Consider the following 24,722-nt stretch of genomic DNA (forward strand, 5'->3'; position numbering starts at 1 on the left):
CTGGTGTATTGGCCGTACCAAAGTGTATAGTTGCAAGGCGTCGTTAATGAACACATATATATAACAAGAATGCAATAATAGTCGTGATGTTATGCATTGTTTATTCAAAAAGGTGTGTTAAAGCAGAATGATACAGATAGTGTGATAAGCAAAGAGTGGGACTATGTACCTTCCAAGGGAAAGCTGAGGAATAGTATTAAATCAAATATTTCGCTCGTTATTGTAATCCACCTGGGAATTCCGTGGTGTGACGTAGCTTTCTGCCTCCTTGGCTGCTGCATCATGTGTTCGGCAATAGTGCTGCCGGACAGGGTTTCCAGAGATTAAGGTCCTGAAAAAGAGAAAAATAATCAAACAGGAAGCCCCTAGTGCGGTTTAAGCCGCGTCTTGGGGCGTGCCGCAGTTGTGCCCCACTCCCCACCTGTGCCCATGGTATTTTTAATGCGTAATTATGTATGCGTGGCACGAGTTTCGCTGGTTGGCTGGGACTGGGGTGGGGGCCGCATTGCTACGCGAGCTCAGATCGTGCTAGGCGGTCTAGTTGCCGATTGCTCCAAGCGCGCTTGAAGGTGTCCGGGTCTTGAAACGCCGAACCGGTGGATTGCCTTGAGAGGCTGCTTTGTGCTTCTGCTGCGAGGGCCGCGGTGTGCTCCTCCATTCGGAGAGAGCGCTCTGTGTTTCCATTGACTATAATAACCCCGCGAGGTCCTGGCATCTTGAGCTTGAGGTATGCATAATGCGGTACCGCATTGAATCTCGCAAATGCGGTTCGCCCGAGCAGTGCATGATAACCACTGCGGAACAGGACTATATCGAAGATTAACTCTTCGCTTCGGAAGTTATCCGGGGATCCGAAGACCACTTCCAGTGTAATTGAGCCTGTGCAATGGGCCTCTACGCCTGGAATGACGCCCTTAAAGGTCGTTTTTGTGGGTTTGATCCTTGAGGGGTCTATACCCATTTTGCGCACTGTGTCCTGATAAAGCAGGTTTAGGCTGCTGCCGCCATCCATAAGGACTCGAGTGAGGTGAAATCCGTCAATGATTGGGTCTAGAACCAGTGCGGCGAATCCGCCATGACGGATACTAGTGGGATGGTCCCTGTGATCGAAAGTGATCAGATAGGAGGACCATGGGTTGAACTTTGGGGTGACTGGCTCCAACGCATATATGTCCCTGAGTGCACGCTTCCGCTCCCTCTTGGGGATGTGGGTTGCGTATATCATGTTCACCGTCCGCACTTGTGGGGGAAACCTCTTCTGTCCTCCGGTGTGGGGCTGCCGGGCTCCTCCTCGTCATTGCTATGTGGCCCCTTGTCCTTGTTTTCGGCAATTAACTTGCCGGCCTGCTTGAACACCCAACAATCCCTGTTGGTGTGATTGGCTGGCTTTTCTGGGGTGCCGTGTATTTGACACGAGTGATCGAGTATACGGTCCAAGCTGGACGGACCCGGCGTATTTTGTTTGAATGGCTTTTTCCGCTGACCGGGTTTAGAGCCTTTGAATCCGGCATTGACTGCTGTATCCTCGTTATTATCACTGTTAATGTGGTGCTTATGTTTGTTGCGACATGACCTGCTAGTGCCGTCCTTGGTATCTGAAGTACCATGGTTCTTTGATATGTTATTACTGCGAGCCAGCCAACTGTCTTCTCCCACACAAAAGCGGGTCATGAGTGTCGTGAGGGCTGCCATAGATTTCGGCTTTTCCTGACCAAGGTGCCAGGCTAGCCATTCGTCGTGGATGTTGTGTTTGAAAGCCGCTAGGGCCTCTGCATCCGGACAGTCGACAATTTGATTTTTCTTTGTTAGGAACCGAGTCCGGAATTGCCTGGCCGATTCTTCTGGCTGCTGAATTATGTGGCTCAAGTCATCGGCATCTGGTGGCCGCACATAAGTGCCCTGAAAGTTGTCGAGGAATGCGGCTTCCAGATCTTCCCAACAACTAATGGACTCTGCTGGCAAGCTGTTAAGCCAATGCCGTGCTGGTCCCTTGAGCTTTAGTGGGAGGTATTTGATGGCGTGTAAGTCATCACCACGGGCCATGTGGATGTGGAGGAGGAAATCCTCGATCCATACATCGGGATCTGTTGTGCCATCGTATGATTCAATATTTACAGGTTTGAAACCTTCTGGGATTTGATGATCCATTACTTCATATGTGAAGCATAAGGGGTGTGCGGCGCCTCTGTATTGGGCTATATCGCGAGCAGCTCGAATGGGTCTTGCCCGCTGTGTTCGGCCCGGCCGGATTTGCTTTTACTGTATCCGACGTGACGTTTATCGTCTCGCAGAGTGGCGCAGCCTCGTGATCTATAGATCGATCTTGCATGCTTTGCTTTGTCCTCCAATATGTCTTGCAGGTCTGGCGTATCTCCCCATGCCTTTTTATTTGAATGGCGTCGAGGTGCAGGCTGAGTTTTTGGCTGGAATGCCTCTCTATCGCGGCCACGAGGTGGCTGATCAGCCGCATCATACGCTTCTCCCTCCTGTCGGGGTAGCAACCTGCACTTTGGGTAACTCTTGGAGGGGCGCTCGAGTTTATATTCCTCGGCCGCGAGGACTTCAGTCCATCTGTCAGCTAGCAGATCCTGATCAGCTTGAAGCTGCTGCTGCTTTTTCTTAAGGCTATTTGCCGTGGCTATAAGCCGGCGTTTGAAGCGCTCTTGTTAGACGGGATCCTCTGGCATAGCGAATTCGTCGTCGCTGAGGCTTGCCTCGTCTTCAGAGGGGGGCATGTAATTATCATCCTCCTCCTCTCCATCTGCCGCTCTCTCAGGAGGGCTGGCTCCTCCATACTCCTGCTCTAAATCTTGCTGGAGGGGATTGTTGTTGTCTTCGGCACTATCCGGGGTATTATTATCTCCTGTGCCGGTATCACCACTTTTGCTTTGGCGGGACTTAGAGCGGCGCCGCTGACGTCGGTGCTTGGGTTGCTTCTTGGAGGGGTCATCCTCTGCTATCTCGTCGCCATTGCTTTCTTTGGGTGTATCCACCATGTATATATCGTATGATGAGGTGGCTGTCCAGTGCCCTGTGGGCAGTGGTTCCTCTTCGTCTCCCGCATCGTCGTCCATACCGTCGATGTCTTCAGAATCGAAGTCGAGCATGTCGGTTAAGTCATCGACAGTGGCTACTAAGTGGGTGGTGGGTGGGCCACGAATTTCTTCATCGTCCGCATCCCAGTCCCGCCGAACATAGTTCGGCTAGGATCCTCCTGACAAGGAAAGAGACCTTAATGAGTTCAGTATGTCGCTAAAGGGCGAGTGCCGAAAGACATCCGTGGAGGTAAACTCCATGATCGGCGCCCAATCGGATTCGATAGGAATGGGCGTGGGCGGTTCGGAGTCCGTGGCCGGAGAAGGATCCGACAGTTTAACAACACAGCTCTCGTGCAAGGTAAGGCCGATGTTCGGCTCGATCGCTGCTAAGGGTAAGCCTTCCACGGCGGGGTCCATCCACCCGTCCGCAGAAGGCTCAACTGGCTCCGAATTGCGGGTCAGAGCGGCTGCCTGTGCGATCTCTTGAACACTATCCGATGGTAGAGCTAAATCATACTCATCGTGACCGCGTGACGCACAAGGCAGAGGCTCGAATCCATCAAAGATCAAGTCTCCACGGATATCGGCCGTGTAGTTTAAGCCTCCAAACCTGACCTGGTGTCCAGGGGCGTAACTTTCAATCTGCTCCAGATGGCCAAGCGAATTGGCCCGCAGTGCAAAGCCGCCGACCACGAAGATCTGTCCGGGGAGAAAAGTCTCACCCTGGACTGCATCGCCATCGATGATAGTAGGAGCCATCAAGCCTAACGGCGATGACATAGAGGAACTCTCAATGAAAGCACCAATGTCGGTGTCAAAACCGGCAGATCTCGGGTAGGGGGTCCTGAACTGTGCCTCTAAGGCGGATGGTAACAGGAGGCAGGGAACACAATGTTTTACCCAGGTTCGGGCCCTCTTGATGGAGGTAAAACCCTACGTCCTGCTTGATTAATATTGATGATATGGGTAGTACAAGAGTAGATCTACCACGAGATTGGAGAGGCTAAACCCTAGAAGCTAGCCTATGGTATGATTGTATGTTGTTGTTGTCCTACGGACTAAAACCCTCCGGTTTATATAGACACTGGAGAGGGTTAGGGTTACACAAGGTCAGTTACAAAGGAGGAGATATCCATATCCGTATTGCCTAGCTTGCCTTCCACGCCAAGTAGAGTCCCATCCGGACACGAGACGAAGTCTTCAATCTTGTATCTTCATAGTCCAACAGTCCGGCCAAAGGATATAGGTCGGCTGTCCAGAGACCCCCTAATCCAGGACTCCCTCAACCACCTCACCTTCCTTCACGACACGTGGCGCCTGCTCGGCGCAGATCGCGTCAGGGTGCGCGTGCCGCCCGCCAAGGAGATCTCGCCGGAGCCGAAGGAAGGTGAGCGCGTCATCTTTTGCTCGCACTTCCTCCGCGGCTTCGGCCCGCCGGCGAGCGACTTCCTCCACGCCTTATTAGCCTTCTACCGGCTCCAGCCGCACCACCTCATAGCAAACACGGTGGTGTTGCTGTCGGCCTTCATCACCCTGTCCGAAGGGTATCTCGGTGTCCTCCCCACCATCGGGCTCTGAAAATGCTAGTTATCGACTCGAGAGGGGAGGGGTGAATAGGCGATTTTTATGAAAGTCTTCAAAACACGGGTGCTTTGAAGACAAACAGTAGAAATGAACCTATTGATATGTAGCGGAAGGTAGACTACACTAGGCAAGCCATAGTCAAGTAAGCAATGAAGTGAAAGCATGAAGATTATCAGCGGCTAGGGTATGGATCAAGATAGAAGATGGTATGAAGCCAATCAACAACACTCTTCACACAGTGAAGTCAATCATATCATGCAAGCAAGCAATGACTTCACGAAGACAAACAGTAAGTAAAGAGAGGTAAAAGATAGAACTAGTTGCCTGGTGAGGACAGGTATTTGTTGGACCAGTTCCAGTTGCTGTGACAACTGTACGTCTGGTTAGGGAGGCTGAGATTCATCTCAGAAGACCGCATCTTCACCTTATTCCCCTTGAGCTAAGGACACACAGTCCTCGCCCAATCACTCTGGTAAGTCTTCAAGGTAGACTTCGAAACCTTCACAGACTTCGTTCACCGGTGATCCACAATGAGTCTTGGATGCTCAGAACACGACGCCTAACCGGCTGGAGGATTCACAATCCTCAAGTGTAATAAGTCTTCAGATCACACAGACAGAAAGACTTTAGTGATGCCTAACACTCTCTGGCTCTGGGTGTTTAGGGCTTTGTCCTCGCAAGGATTTCTCTCTTAAAGGCTCCGGAGGTGGGTAGCTCTCAAACAACAAAAGCCGTGCACTAACTCTGAGCAGCCACCAATTTATGGTGTAGGGGGTGGGCTATTTATAGCCAGGAGGCAACCCGACCTGATTTGTACGAAATGACCTTGGGTCACTAAGGAACTGACACGTGACCAACGGTCAGATTTCAAACACACGTGACAACTTGACTTGGGCTACAAGTAAAGCTGACTTATCCAGCTTTGGATAAGATTTGCTCTCATTATCTTCGCTTGAAGACATATGATTTGGTTGAGCATCACTTCAATCCCTCTGACCTTGTTCACTTGGACCCCACTTAACAGTACTGTGGTTCCTATGACTCAACAAATAAGGAAAGGAAACTACTAAACAACTATGTCTTCGCAATCCATAGTCTCATACGATGTTTTCTCATGTCATAGTGTTCAATGTGAAACTCTTCACAGACCACCATTGTCTTCAATGTCTTCACACATTTTTAGGGGTCATCTCTGGTAGGTAAACCGAATCAATGAGGGACTACTACCTATGTTATCCTGCAATTCTCACAAACACATTAGTCCCTCAACCAAGTTTGTCGTCAATACTCCAAAACCAACTAGGGGTGGCACTAGATGCACTTACAATCTCCCCCTTTTTGGTGATTGATGACAAACTGGTTGAAGTTTTCAACGGGGATAAAAGTATGTGAAATTGTAAGGATAAGGTATTGTCTTCATAAGTAGCAAAAGGCTCCCCCTGAAGATGTGCATATAAATAGTTTGCGTTTGAATGCAAATGCACATGGCAGGTTTTACTTGTGGAGATCCTCTTCAACTTATGAAGACAATTCATCACGCTTGAAAGGATACAATGAAGAAAATGACATGCATAATGAAAAATGGACGTCTGCGGAATGACTTCGTGTGGAATTTATCATCGCGCATGCGAAATTTATCGCCGCATCACATAGTTAACAGAAAAGGTAGCAGACGACCATCAAGTTTAAGTGTTACAACTCAAAGAACCAAAAGTATCAGAAGCGAGAGTTGTAAACACTTGGCAAAAAGTATAGCAACCACCCATAAGGACCCGCTTGAAGACTATCAACTCATATGCTTCTCCCCCTTTTGTCAGTAAGGACCAAAAAGGTTTGAAGATATAGCTTCTACTCGTTCCCATGAGTAGGTGAAGGTGCAGGGCCGACGTTGGAGTCCGATGGTGCAGAAGAGCTTGGTGCAGTATTGATTCGCAGTGAAGTTGTAGTTGGTGAAGTAGCATCATCTTCGTCATCGACGACTCTGGCATCGACAGTGGCCGCCGATGAGTAGTACTCAGAGTCTTCGAGTGAGGGAGTCTGATGCAAGAGAGAGTTCTTGGGAGGAGTGGAATCAAATTTGAATTGCTCTATGAAGCCATCCTGTTGAAGATCATCTTCAGAGCTTAGCAATGTCAGACTCTTCCACGACCGCCAACAGGTTTCATGTGTGACAAAGGCATTCTTGGTGGCAAGATTTCGAATGCGATTAACATCCACCAAGAGGCTCTACATCTAACGCCTGAGCCAGTCATGATGCTTATCCTGTTTTTGATGTAATGCCACGAGAAGCTCTCTGTCATTGAGAGCGCGAGATCGCTTCCGAGGCCTTTGAGCAATGGTGCTTTCAGTGGCTTTAGTGGTTGCACGACGAGGTGCATGAGTGTTACCAGCCAGAGGATAAACACGAGTTGCAGCAAGAACTCCTTTAATGGGTTGCATGAAGCTTTGGCGATCGACATTGTGAAGATATAGTGGCTCCTTAGTAGGTTCAGGGTAGATGGCTTCGACAGACATATCAACCTCTGGCAAGAAGACGAGATGATTGCACGTAGAGGGCTGATAGTTCACAGTAGAGTGAAGCTTGATGAGGCGCATTACCCATGGGGCATAAAATTTCAGACCAAATAGATCAGAGCCAGATGCAGCAAGTTGCCTGATGAAGAAATCTTGAGCACTGAAGCTGATGCCATTGAGGATATAGAAAACCAATGTCTTCATTGCTCCTTCAAGCTTTGCTGTAGGAGAATGCCATTTAGCAGGCCATAGAGTTCGCCTGATGATATGATAAATGGTGCGGGGCAGATACTCTAGGTCTTCAACAAAGAATTTCGTTGGATGTTCAGCATCGCTTGGCAGTGGCTTCATCATGCTGAGCATTTGACTCATGTTCGACTCAGGATTCTGAAATATGCTCTCCAAAGCATTACGGTAAAGCTGACAACCAGGTTCATAGAGTTCACCTAGAGTGGGCAGGGCAGTAAGCTCAATTATATCTTGGGTTTTGGCTTCATTGTGTACATCACCTGTCATCCACTCAAGGACCCAAGTCTTTGGATCCCTGTTGTAGCCGCGAATGTGAAGAGTGGCATAGAATTGTAGCAGAAGCTTCTCATTCCAATTTTCTTTGCCGGTCACAAACTGCAGAAGGCCAACATCTTTGAAGCAGTCTAGGGCTTCTTCCAAGCAGGGCATGCCAGAAATGGCTTCGCAGTCTAGATGCATATGGGGAAAAATGCGCCCTTGATTGTATAAGACACAAGAATAATAACTGCGCTGCTGATAGCTCCAGAACCGATCTGATGAAATTCTTGGCTGTGAATATGAGTTCTTGGCACTATGAAAGAAGGTGTTGTGTGCTTTGAAGCCATTCACATTGAATGATCCTGGCGAAGTTGCAGTACCTGGAAACCTTGGCAGCCTGGGCTTTGGCTACTGGACCTGAGGCCTGTGCTCCACATGATAGTCAAACTGCCGACCAGGAGCAGTCGGAGGAACCAGAGTGGGCCAGCGGATGGTGACAAGTTGACCATGATCGAATGCTTGCTCAATGGTGTGAGTCCTTGGAGGCGGTATAGGAGCAGAGGCATTGACTTGGGCTTCAAGATGCACATTGGCTTCAGGTGCAACATTTACTTCCGACACCATATTCATTGCAGGCGCCACATTAGCTTCAGCCATGACAACGTCATTGGCTTCAATAGTGTTGTTGGTGGCCGCCTCAGTGTTTTCAACCTCCACTTGAGTAGTTGGAGGGTCGGGCACTGGCTCGTTTTCCTCGAGAACAACTTCTTGGTTGGTAGGGGGTGTGGTAACCGCTCTTCTTCTTGACGGGGTTCTTGTTGGTCATCGGCTGATGCAGCCGGAATGTCTTCAGCAGCTTCTTCCTTTGACTCAGAGACATTCGCAGTTGGAGTGGCGTCAGGAAACACTTGTTGTGCCACTGAGTTGTTTTGCACTTCTCCTTCTGGAAATGCTCGGCATGGTGACCTGTGGCCTAGGGCCTTTGCGAAGCCTGCAGAATGCGGGTGATGCCTTTGGAGATGGGGTGGTCTTCACCATGGAATTGTCATCATCAAGTACCAGAGTGGTAACTTGAGGAGGGGGAGTACTGGGTGTGTCTTGGCTTGGTGTGTCCTGGGGGTGATCAACCCACGATGCATCCTAAGCAATTAGCGTCAAGGGATGACCAATGCTGATGAGTTCGCTGTTCGTGAGAACAGGCGATGATACCGGTTGGTGCTCGATCTGAGGAAGGACTTCATCATCATCTACATTGTCGTGATGACCAATGTCTTCAGCTGTAATGGGGTCAACAGCTGGAATGTCTTCAGCTTCAGCAGCCTCTGTGGAAGCAGGCTCATGAAGTACTAGCTGATGTTCTTGGTTGGTGGATGCAGGACAAGCAACTGAGATGAGCTTGACAAAGAGGGGCTTTGAGGGAGCAGCTCGATCTTTCTTCGAAGACTTTGTCTTCCACTTCTTGGTTTGTGGGGAATCATCAGTGTCATTCTTGTTCTTGCATTTTCTAGCTTCGGCCTCAGCTTCCCTTGTCTTCTTCAATTTTGAAGCAGCTGTGGGGACCTTAGGCTTCGAGCCTGTCATGTTGGCAGGGAAGACAATGCTAGGTGCTTCCTGCCTTACTTCTTCAGTGCGTCCCACATCAGACTTCTTCTTTTTGGTAGCCATTCTGGGGTCGATACCAGGCCGCCCCAGTGCCTTGTGCTTCTTGGCCTCATTGTGCGCTTGCATACATTTTTCAGTGAAGTATTTCACTCTCTCTCTTGAACCTTTGGCTTCTTCACGTTTCTTGTGAAACTGCTCCTTGAGGTTATGCAACATCTGCTTGAAGTTCTGAACATAAGCTACGCTAAGCTTTGCCATGTGCTTCTTGAGCTGAGCTTTCTCATAATCAATCTTGTTTATCAGTTCAATGATCTTATGAGCCAGAGCCGGCTCATTAGGAATGGCACTGTGGAAAGAGACACTGATGCCAATTGGAAGCTCAAGGTCATCGATGTTGATGCTGATGTTTTCAAACCATTCATCAATGAAGTTGTTCAAAATATCCACATCAAAGAGGGGCAGATCGTTGAAGATCTCCACCTCCTCCTTGCTCTTTATGAGCATCTTAAGAGCATCATCAGCAAGATCATCGTCGCTAGACAGATCAATGGTGGCTTCTTCATTCCGCAAAATATCAGTTGGGGTCAGTTCTTGCCCAGAGCTCTGGATGGGATTCTTCTTCTTTGAAGACTTCTCGGTCTTCTTGGAGATGCGAGAAAGATCTTCAGACTGCACACTTGCTTCAGGAGGTGCAGTGGCCAGTGGCTTCGCACGCGAAGCTTTAGGTGCAACAGAGGGCTTTGAAGCCTTAGATCACTTCTGCTTCTGTGGCTTAGGTGGAGCTGGCGCTTCATCAGTGTCAGCGTTGTCATCGGAGTGCTCCACAGCTGCCCCCTGAACAGCAATGTGGGTGAGGAGACCTTCCATGTTGTAGAAAGGCCCGATGATATTGGGTTCAGCATCACGAGTGCCATCAGCCCGAGGAGCAGATGGACCGGGGTTGAAGTTGAGTCCAAATGCTTTCTTGTTCTTCACAGCAGAATCCTTGGCAAACTTGTAGTTGCGCTTGAACAGATTATCGTCACGACACCATAGCAGAGAAAATGGGTCAGCATTCTCTGGCTGTGGTCCGCGAACCATGCAAGGATAGAAACTGTGAGCAATGGCTTCAGTTCTAGACCTGGGTGGAAGATTTTTGAAGAGAATGTCTCCCCATGGTCGCTTGATGGCATTCTTCTCCGCATACTCTGCAGTCACAAATCTGTACAGAAACCATAGTTCAACCCAATATCTGCGAATCCATTGGATTCAAGTCTTGCGTTGGCCATAGCTCTCTTCAGGATCAGTCTTGTATAACTCATAGAGATCTTCGGGCAAATCCTTTGATGTGCCCACATGGCGCTGTCTGCCGCCCTTTCTTTCTAACTTTTCTGTCACCATGAAGTTCAAACTGAGTGGCTTCAGAACTTGCAAAGGCTTCCATCTGCTGGTCAGACAGGAACTGGCTTCAGGAGAATTGATGTGATGCTGTAAGAACTCTGCAAATGAATGCAAACTATGAGAGCCAAGGGATTCTCCCACGGACATGTACCTGCGACATCATTAGAGATGCGAGGGAAGGGGGAGAGGTCATATGCATTCTCAGAAGATTTTGAAGATAAATCAGTTTGAAGACATTGACCTCATGGCGTGAAGACATTCACTTATTTGTTGAGAGTTGGTTCCAGATTCGTACAAATCCAAGAATAGGTACAAGTGAGGAATCTAACTAGTAGTGAAGCATAAGTGAATATACTAGGCATGATATGAGATGCAGAACAGGATAGATCCAATTTTGTAGCTTTAGAAATCACTTTTGGTGGAGAAGGATGGATCTATCGGATCAAAAAGGAAGTAAAAGGTAAGTTTTAATTACCACACGAAGAACTGCTAGACGGAGTGGAGTTGGAGGCCGAGCAGTTCAATCTGTCATGCCCTAACTTGGAGACGAGGTCCGCGGCCGGCGTGAGGACGGCGTCGGTGAGGTCGCGGCAGCTAAGAGCTTCGTCGCTGGTGTCGTCGAGAGCTAGCGGTGGCCCTAGGGTTTGCGCGAGGTGGAGAGGTGGGAGAAGGATTTTGACCGTGATGTGATGTGTATTTATAAGGAAAGGGACAACACAACGCAATTACGCAGGTGCCCCTGGTGGTTCACATCTTAGGGACACGTGGCAGGCATGCAACACATTGGAAGTTGTTCCATGTTCCCACGCACGCCTGGACTGTCGGGTGGTCGTTCCGGCTTCTCCAGGTTTCAGGCAATAGGGATATAGCATTTAAAACAGATTCAATTTTTATCTCTGTATCTTCTGCTGACAAGGATGCAGAGAAGACATTTGACAGTTTCAATAGAATGCATATGATTTGAATATATAGAATTTGGGGTAGAAGCATAAAAGAGGTTAGGGCCCAATCACATTCACTTAGATCAAAAGATTCAAGCAAGAAGACATAGCTATAAGTGAATGCTGTAGAGGACAGAACACAAATATATGCATATATCTGAATAAGACCAAATCAACATTGTGAAGATAAACATGAAGTCAAATTAATGTTGAAGACAAAGTAAATGCGAAGACTTTGCAAATGACACGCCAGATGAAACACTACAAACAAGAATTTGGTGGTGGCGTTACCCACCGTATAGGAAGTATTAGACCCAGACATGGCGCACAATTATCGTGGTGCTCCGAAGTCAAATTCCACGTTAATGTATTCACACTTAGAATGTATGTCTTCATTGATTGAAGATATACGTTACTTCATGTGTTGCACATCTAAGTCATCTCATGCATAAGTGTTAGGATGTGTGTACAACTACAGGACATTCGAGGATTCTAAGATATTTAGCCCACACCGCAACTTGCAAAACCTTTTCTCATCCAAGGGCTTTGTGAAGATATCTGCCAATTGCTCTTCAGTGTTGACGTGAATGATATCAATATCTTCCTTCATGACATGATCTCTGAGAAAGTGATGACGGATCTGAATGTGCTTTATCTTCGAATGCTGAACTGGGTTGTTGGCAATCTTGATAGCGCTTTCATTGCCGCAGTAGAGTGGCACACGCTTCAGATGGATGCCATAGTCCTTGAGTGTTTGCTTCATCCACAGAAGCTGAGCGTAGCAAGATCCAGCAGCGATCCAGCAACAATGTATTCAGATTCAGCAGTGGAGAGAGACACACAGTTCTGCTTCTTTGAAGACCAACAGACAAGAGATCGTCCAAGAAAGTGACATGTGCCTGATGTAGACTTGCGATCAACCTTGTCACCAGCATAATCAGCATCTGAGAATCCAACTAGATCAAACTCTGAGCCCTTTGGATGCCATAATCCTAGTGTTGGGGTGTAAGCCAAATATCGAAGAATTCGCTTCACAGCTAAGTGATGTGACTCCTTTGGTGCCGCTTGGAATCGGGCACACATGCAAACGCTAAGCATGATATCTAGCCCAGATGCACACAAATAGAGTAAAGAGCCAATCATGGAGAGGTATACATTTTGATCGAACTCTCTACCATTGTAGTCGGGGCCCAGATGACTTTTGGTTGGCATTGGCATCGTGTTTCCCTTGCAGTCTTGCATTCCAAACTTCTTTAGGCAATCTTTGAGGTATTTCTCTTGAGATATGAAGATGTCATTGCTTTGCTGATGAATTTGAAGACCAAGGAAGAATTTTAGCTCACCCATCATGGACATCTGATATTGCTCTTGCATCATGTGTTCAAACTCATCACTGTATCTTTTGTCAGTGCAGCCAAAGATAATGCCATCCACATAGATCTGGCACACAAACAGTTCACCATCATATGTCTTCGTGAAGAGAGTGGGATCCAGGGAAGCAGGTTTGAAGCCTTTGCTCTTCAGGAAGTCTTTGAGTGTGTCATACCAAGCACGAGGGGCTTGTTTGAGGCCATACAGTGCCTTGTTGAGCTTATAAACCATATTAGGATGTTTTGGATCTTCAAAGCCAGGTGGTTGTGCAACATACACTTCTTATTTGATCTTGCCATTGAGAAAGGCACTCTTCACATCCATTTGATATAGGAGGATGTTGTGATGATTGGCATAGACTAGCAGAATGCGAATAGCTTCAAGCCTAGCCACCGGAGCGAATGTTTCATCAAAGTCAATTCCTTCAACTGAGTATATCCTTGAGCAACGAGACGAGCCTTGTTTCTGACAACTTGACCATGCTCATCTTGTTTGTTGCGATAGATACATTTTGTGCCTATGATATTGTGCTTGAGAGGATCAGGATGCTTGACCATTTCCCATACATTGTTCAGCTCGAACTGTTGAAGCTCTTCTTGCATAGCTTGAATCCATTCAGGTTCCATGAAGGCTTCAGCAACTTTCTTGGTTTCAGATATGGAAACAAATGCAAAGTGCCCATAGAAATTTGCTAGCTGAGTTGCTCTTGAATGAGTAAGGGGACCAGGTGCATTGATGCTATCAATTATCTTCTCAATCTGTACTTCATTTGCAACACGAGGATGAACTGGACGAAGATTTTGCTCTTGTTGATCATTATCTTCATCCTCAGCATTGGCGTTAGGCTGAGCATTGTCTTCAGGTTGATTAGGCGCAGAAATGACAAGTTCTTCTTCAGCTCGTGTCTCAGAAGGTATGATTTCTCCAGTTCCCATAAGCTTGATTGATTCACTAGGAGGGACTTCATCTAGCACATTTGGCAGGTGCTCTCTTTGCGAGCCGTTAGTCTCATCAAACCGCACTTCCACTGTTTCAACCACTTTGTAGTGAAAGAGGTTGAAGACTCTATAGGAGTGCGAATCCTTTTCGTAACCAAGCATAAAACCTTCATGTGCTTTCGGTGCAAATTTTGATGTGTGATGTGGATCCTTGATCCAGCACCTAGCACCAAATACTCTGAAGTAGCTTACATTTGGCTTCTTACCATTAGTAGCTCATAGGATGTCTTCTTCGGAAGCTTGTGAAGATAAACATGGTTGATGACATGGCATGCCGTATCAATGGCTTCAGGCCAGAACTTCCTTGGAGTCTTGTACTCATCAAGCATCGTTCGAGCCATCTCAATGAGTGTTCTGTTCTTGCGCTCCACAATGCCATTATGCTGAGGTGTATATGGAGCAGAGAACTCATGAGTGATACCCAAGGTATCAAGATAAGTGTCGAGGCCCGTGTTCTTGAACTCTGTCCCGTTATCACTTCTGATGTGCTTGATCTTGATGCATAGTTTGTCATGGCATGATTGGCGAAGCGTCTGAAGACATCCCGCACTTCAGTCTTGTAGAGGATTATATGCACCCATGTATATCTTGAATAATCATCAACAATGACAGAGCCATAGAGGCAAGCAGTGGTAGTAAGAGTAGAGTAGTGAGTAGGACCAAATAAGTCCATGTGAAGCAGCTCAAAGGGTTGAGATGTCGTCTGATACGTCTCCAATGTATCTATAATTTTTGATTGTTCCATGCTATTATATATTCTATTTTGGATGTTTAATGGGCTTATTTATACACATTTATATTATTTTTGGGACTAACCTATTAACCGGAGACCCAGCCCAAATTGCTGTTTTTTTTGCCTATTTCAGTGTTTCGTAGAAAAAGAATATCAAACGGAGTCCAAACGGAATGAAACCCTCAGGAGCGTGATTTCTGGAACAAACGTGATCTAGAGGACTTGGAGTGGACGTCCAGCAATCAACGAGGAGGCCACGAGGGAGCGGGGCGTGCCTACCCCATGGGCGCGCCCTCCACCCTCGTGGGCCCCTCATGGCTCCACCGACCTACTTCTTCCTCCTATATATACCTACGTACCCCCAAACCATCGGGGAGAACCACGAAAACATAATTCCACCGCCACAACCTTCTGTACCCGTGATATCCCATCTTGGGGCCTTTTCCGGCGCTCCGTCGGAGGGGGCATTGATCACGGAGGGTTTCTACATCAACACCATAGCCTCTCCGATGATGTGTGAGTAGTTTACCTCAGACCTTCGGGTCCATAGTTATTAGCTAGATGGCTTCTTCTCTCTCTTTGGATCTCAATACAAAGTTCTCCTCGATTCTCTTGGAGATCTATTCGATGTAATCTTCTTTTGCGGTGTGTTTGTCGAGATCCGATGAATTGTGGGTTTATGATCAAGATTATCTATGAAAAATATTTGAATCTTCTCTGAATTCTTTTATGTATGATTGGTTATCTTTGCAAGTCTCTTTGAATTATCAGTTTGATTTGGCCTACTAGATTGATCTTTCTTGCAATGGGAGAAGTTCTTAGCTTTGGGCTCAATCTTGCGGTGCTCGATCCCAGTGATAGTAGGGGAAACGACATGTATTGTACTGTTGCCATCGAGGATAAAAATATGGGGTTTATATCATATTTCATGAGTTTATCCCTTTACATCATGTCATCTTGCTTAAAGCGTTACTCGGTTCTTATGAACTTAATACTCTAGATGCATGCTGGATAGCGGTCGATGCGTGGAGTAATAGTAGTAGATGCAGGCAGGAGTCGGTCTACTTGTCACAGACGTGATGCCTATATACATGATCATACCTAGATACTTTCATAACTATGCTCTCGACAGTAATTTGTTTAACCACCGTAATAGTTATGCAATCTTGAGAGAAGCCACTAGTGAAACCTATGCCCCCGGGTCTATTTTCCATCATATGAATCTCCTGTCAACAAGCTATTTCTTCTGCCATTTATTTTTCTTTCTTTACTTTTAGTCTTTATCATAAAAATACCAAAAATATTATCTTATCTTCTCTATCAGATCTCACTTTTGCAAGTGGCCGTGAAGGGATTGACAACCCCTTTACCGTGTTGGTTGCAAGGTTCTTATTTGTTTGTGTAGGTGCAAGGGACTTGAGCGTGGCCTCCTACTTTGCTTTCTTTACTTTTAGTCTTTATCATAAAAATACCAAAAATATTATCTTATCTTCTCTATCAGATCTCACTTTTGCAAGTGGCCGTGAAGGGATTGACAACCCCTTTATTGCGTTGGTTGCAAGGTTCTTATTTGTTTGTGTAGGTGCAAGGGACTTGAGCGTGGCCTCCTACTGGATTGATACCTTGGTTCTCAAAAACTAAGGGAAATACTTACGCTACTTTGCTGCATCACCCTTTCCTCTTCAAGGGAAAACCATCGCAGTTCTCAAGAGGTAGCAAGAAGGATTTATGGCGCCGTTGCCAGGGAGTCTACGCACAAGTCAAGACATACCAAGTACCCATCACAAACTCTTATCCCTCGCATTACTTTATTTGCCATTTGCCTCTCGTTTTCCTCTCCCCCACTTCACCCTTGCCGTTTTATTCGCCCACTTTTCCGTTCCCCTCTTTTTTGCTTGCTTCTTTTTTGCTCGTGTGTTGGATTGCTTGCTTGTCATGATGGCTCAAGACAATACTAAATTGTGTGACTTTACCAATACCAACAACAACGACTTTCTTAGTACCCTGATTGCTCCTCTTACCGAAGCTGAATCTTGTGAAATTAATGCTGCTTTGTTGAATCTTGTCATGAAAGATCAATTCGCCGGCCTTCCTAGTGAAGATGCTGCCACCCATCTAAATAGCTTTGTTGATTTGTGTGATCTGCAAAAGAAGAAATATGTGGATAATGATATTGTTAAATTGAAGCTATTTCTGTTTTCTCTTATAGATCGCGCTATAACTTGGTTTCGTCTTTGCCTAAAAATAGTATTGATTCATGGAATATGTGCAAATATGCTTTTATCTCTAAGTATTTTCCTCCCGCTAAGATCATCTCTCTTAGAAACAATATTATGAATTTTAAGCAACTTGATCATGAACATGTTGCACAAGCTTGGGAGAGGATGAAATTAATGATACGTAATTGCCCTACTCATGGTTTGAATTTGTGGATGATTATGCAAAAAATTTATGCTGGATTAAATTTTGCTTCTAGAAATCTTTTAGGTTCGGCCATAGGAGGCACTTCTATGAAAATCACTTTAGGAGAAGCTATAACTCCTAGATAGTATTATGGTTAATTATTCTCAATGGCACACTGAAAGATCTACTAGTAAAAAGGTTCATGCGATTGAAGAAATCAATGTTTTGAGTGGAAAGATGGATGAACTTATGAAATTGTTTGCTAATAAGAGTGTTTCTTTTGATCCTAATGATATGCCTTTGTCTACTTTGATTGAGAATAATAATGAATCTATGGATGTGAATTTTGTTGGTAGGAATAATTTTGGTAACAATGCGTATAGAGGAAACTTTAATCCTAGGCTGTTCCCTAATAATTCCTCTAATAATCATGGTAATTCCTACAACAACTCTTATGGAAATTTTAATCAGATGCCCTCTGATTTTGAGACTAGTGTTAAAGAATTTATGATTTCTCAAAAGAATTGCAATGCTTTGCTTGAAGAAAAATTGCCTAATATTGATGAATTGGCTAGGAACGTGGATAGAATTTCTCTTGATGTTGATTCTTTGAAACTTAGATCTATTCCACCTAAGAATGATATCAATGAGTCTCTCAAATCCATGAGAATTTCCATTTATGAGTGCAAGGAAAGAACCACTAGGACGCGTGCTAAGAAAGATTGCTTTGTGAAGGCGTGTTCTTCTAGTTTTTATGAGAATAAAGATGAAGATATAAAAGTTATTGATGTGTCCCCTATTAAATCTTTGTTCTGCAATATGAATCTTGATAATGATGGGACTGGAGATGATTTAACTTTAGTTAGAAGGCGTCCCAAAAAATCAGAGTTTTTAGATCTTGATGCTAAAATTGTTAAAAGTGGGATTGAAGAGGTTAAAACTTTAGATAGCAATGAACCCACTACCTTGGATTTCATGGAATTTAATTATGATAATTGCTCGTTTATAGATTGTATTTCCTTGTTGCAATCCGTGCTAAATTCTCCTCATGCTTATAGTCAAAATAAAGCTTTTACTAAACATATCGTTGATGCTTTGATGCAATCTTATGAAGAAAAACTTGAGTTGGAAGTTTCTATCCCTAGAAAACTTTATGATGAATGAGAACCTACAATTAAAATTAAAATTAAAGATCATGAATGCTATGCTTTGTGTGATTTGGGTGCTAGTGTTTCCACGATCCCAAAAACTTTGTGTGATTTGCTAGGTTTCCGGTAATTTGGTGATTGTTCTTTAAACTTGCACCTTGCAGATTCCACCATTAAGAAACCTATGGGAAGAATTAATGATGTTCTTATTGTTGCAAATATGAATTATGTGCCCGTAGATTTCATTGTTCTTTATATAGATTGCAATCCTTCATGTCCTATTATTCTTGGTAAACCTTTCCTTAGAACGATTGGTGCAATCATTGATATGAAGGAAGGGAATATTAGATTCCAATTTCCGTTTCCCTATAAATAAAATTAGATTACCATATGAATCTATTATGAGAGCCACCTATGGATTGCCTACCAAAGATAGCAATACCTAGATTTATCCTCGCTTTTATGCCTAGCTAGGGGCGTTAAACGATAGCGCTTGTTGGGACGCAACCCAATTTTATTTTTGTTTCTTGATTTTTGATTCTGTTTAGTAATAAATGATTCATCTAGCCTCTGTTTAGATACGGTTTTATGCTTTTAATTAGTGTTTGTGCCAAGTATAACCTTTGGGAAGACTTGGGGAATGTCTTTGCGATCTTGCTGTAAAAAACAGAAACTTTAGCGCTCGCGAGCATTGCTGCCATTTTTTATTGGAGAGTTATATTTAGTTAATTCTTTTTGAAGATGTTTAATAGATAAATTAATCACGTCCAGAAATTTATTTTAGAATTTTTGGGGTTCCATATGTATTCGAAACCTACAGATTACTACAGACTGTTCTGTTTTTGACAGATTCTGTTTTTCGTGTGTTGTTTGCTTATTTTGCTGAATCTATGGCTAGTAATAGAGTTTATGAACCATAGAAAAGTTGGAATACAGTAGGTTTAACACCAATATTAATAAATAATGAGTTCATTACAGTACCTTGAAGTGGTGGTTTATTTTCTTTTACTAACGGAGCTCACGAGATTTTCTTTTAAGTTTTGTGTTGGGAAGTTTTCAAGTTTTGGGTAAAGATTTGATGGATTATGGAACAAGGATTGGCAAGAGCCTAAGCTTGGGGATGCCTAAGGCACCCCAAGGTAAAATACAAGGACAAACAAAAGCTTAAGCTTGGGGATGCCCCGTAAGGCATCCCCTCTTTCGTCTTCGTCTATCGGTAACTTTACTTAGGGCTATATTTTTATTCACCACATGATATGTGTTTTGCTTGGAGCGTCTTGTATGATTTGAGTCTTTGCTTTTTAGTTTATCACAATCATCCTCGCTGTACACACCTTTTGAGAGAGACACACATGATTCGAAATTTGTTAGAATACTCTATGTGCTTCACTTATATCTTTTGAGCTATATAGTTTTTGCTCTAGTGCTTCACTTATATCTTTTAGAGCACGGTGGTGGTTTTATTTTATAGAAATTATTGATCTTTCATGCTTCACTTATATTATTTTGAGATTCTGAAACAGAATGGTAATTTGCTTTAATTGTGAAATTAATCCGAAGGTGATAGGCATCTAAGATGAGCATAACAAAAACTTCCATATTAAGTTCATTGAATATCATGAGAAGTTTGATACTTGATAAGTGTTTTGAGATATAAAGGTGGTAATATTAGAGTGTGCTAGTTGAGTAATTGCGAAATTGAGAAATACTTGTGTTAAGGTTGGCAAGTCCCGTAGCATGCACGTATGGTAAAAGTTGTGTGACAATTTTGACACATAAGGTGTTCTTTTATTGCTTTCCTTATGAGTGGCGGTCGGGGACGAGCGATGGTCTTTTCCTACCAATCTATCCCTCTAGGGGCATGCATAGTAGTACTTTGCTTCGAGGGCTAATAAACTTTTGCAATAAGTATATGAGTTCTTTATGACTAATCTAAGTCCATGGATTATACGCACTCTCAGCCTTCCACAATTTTCTAGCCTCTACGGTACCGTGCATTGCCCTTTCTCGCCTTGAGAGTTGGTGCAAACTTCGCCGGTGCATCCAAACCCCATGATATGATACGCTCTATCACACATGAACCTCCTTATATCTTCCTCAAAACAGCCACCATACCAACCTATCATGGCATTTCCATAGCCATTCTGAGATATATTGCCATGCAATTTTCCACCGTTCCGTTTATTATGACACGCTCCATCATTGTCATATTGCTTTGCATAATCATGTAGTTAACATCGTATTTCTAGCAAAGCCACTATTCATAATTTCTCATACATGTCACTCTTGATTCATTGCATATCCCAGTACACTGCCGGAGGCATTCACATAGAGTCATATTTTTTCTAAGTATTGAGTTATAATTCTTGCGTTGTAAGTAATAAAAGTGTGATGATAATCATTATTAGAGCATTGTCCCATGTGAGGAAAGGATGATGGAGACTATGATTCCCCCACAAGTCAGGATGAGATTCCGGACTAAATAAAAAAAAGAGGCTAAAAAAGAGAAGGCCCAAAAAAAGAAAAAAAGAGAAAAAAGGAAAAAAATGAGAGAAAAAGAGAGAAGGGACAATGTTACTATCCTTTTCCACACTTGTGCTTCAAAGTAGCACCGTGATCTTAATGATAGAGAGTCTCCTATGTTGTCACTTACATATACTAGTGGGAATTTTTCATTATAGAACTTGGCTTGTATATTCCAATGATGGGCTTCCTCAAAATGCCCTAGGTCTTCGTGAGCAAGCAAGTTGGATGCACACCCACTTAGTTTCTTTTGTTGAGCTTTCATACATTTATAGCTCTAGTGCATCCGTTGCATGGCAATCCCTACTCCTCTCATTAACATCAATTGATGGGCATCTCCATAGCCTATTGATTAGCCGCGTCAATGTGAGACTTTTTACCTTTTTGTCTTCTCATAACCCTCATCATTATACTTTATTCCACCCATAGTGCTATATCCATGGTTTGCGCTCATGTATTGCGTAAGGGTTGAAAAGGCTGAAACGCCTTAAAAAGTATGAACCAATTGCTCGGCTTGTCAACGGGGCTATGCATGATGAGAACGTTTTGTGTGACAAAATTGAAACATAGCCTAACTATACAATTTTGTAGGGATAAGCTTTCTTTGGCTATGTTATTTTGATAAGACATAATTGCTTGGTTAGCATGTTTGAAGTATTATTGTTTTTATGTTAACATTAAACTTTTATCTTGAATCTTTTGGATCTAAATATTCATGCCAAAATAAAAAGAATTACATTGAAAATTATGCTAAGAAGCATTCCACATCAAAAATTCTGTTTTTATCATTTACCTACTCGAGGACGAGCGGGAATTAAGCTTGGGGGTGCTTGATACGTCTCCAACGTATCTATATTTCCTGATTGTTCCATGCTATTATATATTCTATTTTTGATGTTTAATGGGCTTATTTATACACTTTATATTATTTTTGGGACTAACCTATTAACCAGAGGCCCAGCCCAAATTGCTGTTTTTTTTGCCTATTTCAGTGTTTCGCAGAAAAAAAAATCAAACGGAGTCAAAACAGAATGAAACCTTCGGGAGCGTGATTTTTTGAACAAACGTGATCTAGAGGACTTGGAGTGGACGTCAAGCAATCAACGAGGAGGCCACGAGGCAGGGGGCGCGCCTACCCCCCCCCCCCCCGGGCGCGCCCTCCACCCTCGTGGGCCCCTCATGGCTCCACCGACCTACTTCTTCCTCCTATATATACCTACATGCCCCCAAACAATCGGGGAGCACCACGAAAACGTAATTCCACCGCTGCAACCTTCTGTACCCGCGAGATCCCATCTTGGGGCCTTTTTCGGCGCTCTGTCGGAGGGGGCATTAATCACAGAGGGCTTCTACATTAACACCATAGCCTATCCGATGATGTGTGAGTAGTTTACCTCAGACCTTCGGGTCCATAGTTATTAGCTAGATGGCTTCTTCTCTCTCTTTGGATCTCAATACAAAGTTCTCCTCGATTCTCTTGGAGATCTATTCGATGTAATTTTTTTGTGGTGTGTTTTTCGAGATCCGATGAATTGTGGGTTTATGATCAAGATTATCTATGAACAATATTTGAATCTTCTCTGAATTCTTTTATGTATGATTGATTATCTTTGCAAGTCTCTTCGAATTATCAGTTTGGTTTGGCCTACTAGATTGATCTTTCTTGCAATGGGAGAAGTGCTTAGCTTTGGGTTCAATCTTGCGGTGCTCAATCCCAGTGACAGTAGGGGAAACGACACGTATTGTATTGTTGCCAACGAGGATAAAAAGATGGGGTTTATATCATATTGCATGAGTTTATCCCTGTACATCATGTCATCTTGCTTAAAGTGTTACTTCGTTCTTATGAACTTAATACTCTAGATGCATGCTGGATAGGGGTCGATGTGTGGAGTAATAGTAGTAGATGCAGGCAGGAGTCAGTCTACTTGTCACGGACGTGATGCCTATATACATGATCATACCTAGATATTCTCATAACTATGCTCAATTCTATCAATTGCTCGACAGTAATTTGTTTACCCACCGTAATATTTATGCTATCTTGAGAGAAGCCACTAGTGAAACCTATGGCCCCGGGTCTATTTTCTATCATATTAATCTCCCGTCAACAAGCTATTTCTAGCGCCCTTTATTTTGCTTTCTTTACTTTTAGTCTTTATCATAAAAATACCGAAAATATTATCTTATCTTCTCTATCATATCTCACTTTTGCAAGTGGCCGCGAAGGGATTGACAACCCCTTTATCGCGTTGGTTGCAAGGTTCTTATTTGTTTGTGTAGGTGCAAGGGACTTGAGCGTGGCCTCCTACTGGATTGATACCTTGGTTCCGAAAAACCGAGGGAAATATTTACGCTACTTTGCTGCATCACCCTTCCCTTTCAAGGGAAAACCAACGCAGTGCTCAAGAGGTAGCATTGCCATGATAGTTGTCGAGTGATGCTTGGCCCAGGTCATCTTTCCAGCTTCTCAGGCACCACATAGATGATCCTTCTTGAACTTGACGCCCTCGATGCCTACGGCATGTTTCTTCTTCGCGAGAGTGTACAAGTTCCTCATGTCAGCATGCCCTAGCCTCCAATGCCAGAGCTAGCACTCTGAAGCTTTTTGCTAGAAGACATATGGCCAACTATGGTCCTGCTGAGAAATCTACCATGTACAGATCACCTTTTTGGTACCCTTCAAAGACTAGAGACTTGTCAGATTCCATTAGAACAAGGCAATGCCATTTTCCAAATATCACAATCATGTTCAAGTCACAAAGCATTGAGACAGACATTAAGTTGAAACCAAGGGATTCAACAAGCATCACTTTATCCATGTGTTGACCCTTTAAGATTGCAACTCTACCTAGACCCAATACCTTGCTTTTATCAGTGTCAGCAAATGTGATGTGACTCTTGTCAAATGGACGTAAGGTTGAGTTCATGAGAAGATTTCGATCGCCGGTCATGTGGTTAGTGCATCCACTGCCAATAATCCATTCTGAAGCAGCTGGTGTCATACCCTACAGTGGAGTTAGGGGGATAGGCTTCACCAAGGGTATTGTGAAGCATAAACATTTGACGGACAAGCGGATTGTGAAAGCTCAGATCAAGGTTAGGACTGATAGGATGATTGGCAAGCAATTCAGGAACACAAATACATAGTAAGACCATTTGGGCATTTTATCTTGCGCCCCACAAGATGTTTTAGGTCCCCAGCATAAGCATCAGATGCCTTTGATTTCCAGATGGAGACCTTTCCCTGCAAAAGAGAGTTAAGTTTTCTTAACCACCCACATCTTTAGGGGTGGCTTCGAAGCAATAAGTCTAAGTGCAGCATCTGAGAACTTCGGCTTCGGAGCCCTAGCAAATAGCCTTACAGGAGGTGAATAATACTCATATGAATAATCAGAGTAGTTCTTGGTCTTATGAACATAGCGGTTTGATGAAACACACTCATATTCATAGGCCTAAGTATGGCTTCCCTACAAAACATTTGTGTTAGGGTAACTCTGGTGAGTCCTCTGTCTGTATGAAGCATTTGGACCATGTGAGACCTTTGGTTTGTGGTTTGTCTTCTTCCCAGGTGGTGTCATGATGACATTCACCTGAAGATTTTCAATACAACTCTTGGGAACCCAGATCTTCTTCAAAGGTGGTCCATTCCTGCAGTTAGTACCAATATACCTGGCAAATACTTCACCATTCTGATTCTTAAATAGTTTATAGTTTGCATCAAAGGATTCATCACTGATAATCGGGTTAGCACAAGTGAAGCCATATAAGGTAGATGGGTCCACTGAAGGTCCCTTTGCAGCAACCCATGTGGTTTTGGGGTACTACTCAGGCTTCCAGTAAGAACCATCAACGTTCATTTTCCTTTCGAACCCAACACCCTCTTTCCCAGGGTTTCGGTTCAGAATCTGTTTCTTGAGGACATCACGTAGTGTCTGATGCCCTTTGAGACTTTTGTACATTCCTGTCTCAAGCAATGT

The sequence above is a fragment of the Triticum dicoccoides genome, chromosome 2A (genome assembly GCF_002162155.2).
Source record: "Triticum dicoccoides isolate Atlit2015 ecotype Zavitan chromosome 2A, WEW_v2.0, whole genome shotgun sequence".
NCBI lineage: Eukaryota > Viridiplantae > Streptophyta > Magnoliopsida > Poales > Poaceae > Triticum > Triticum dicoccoides.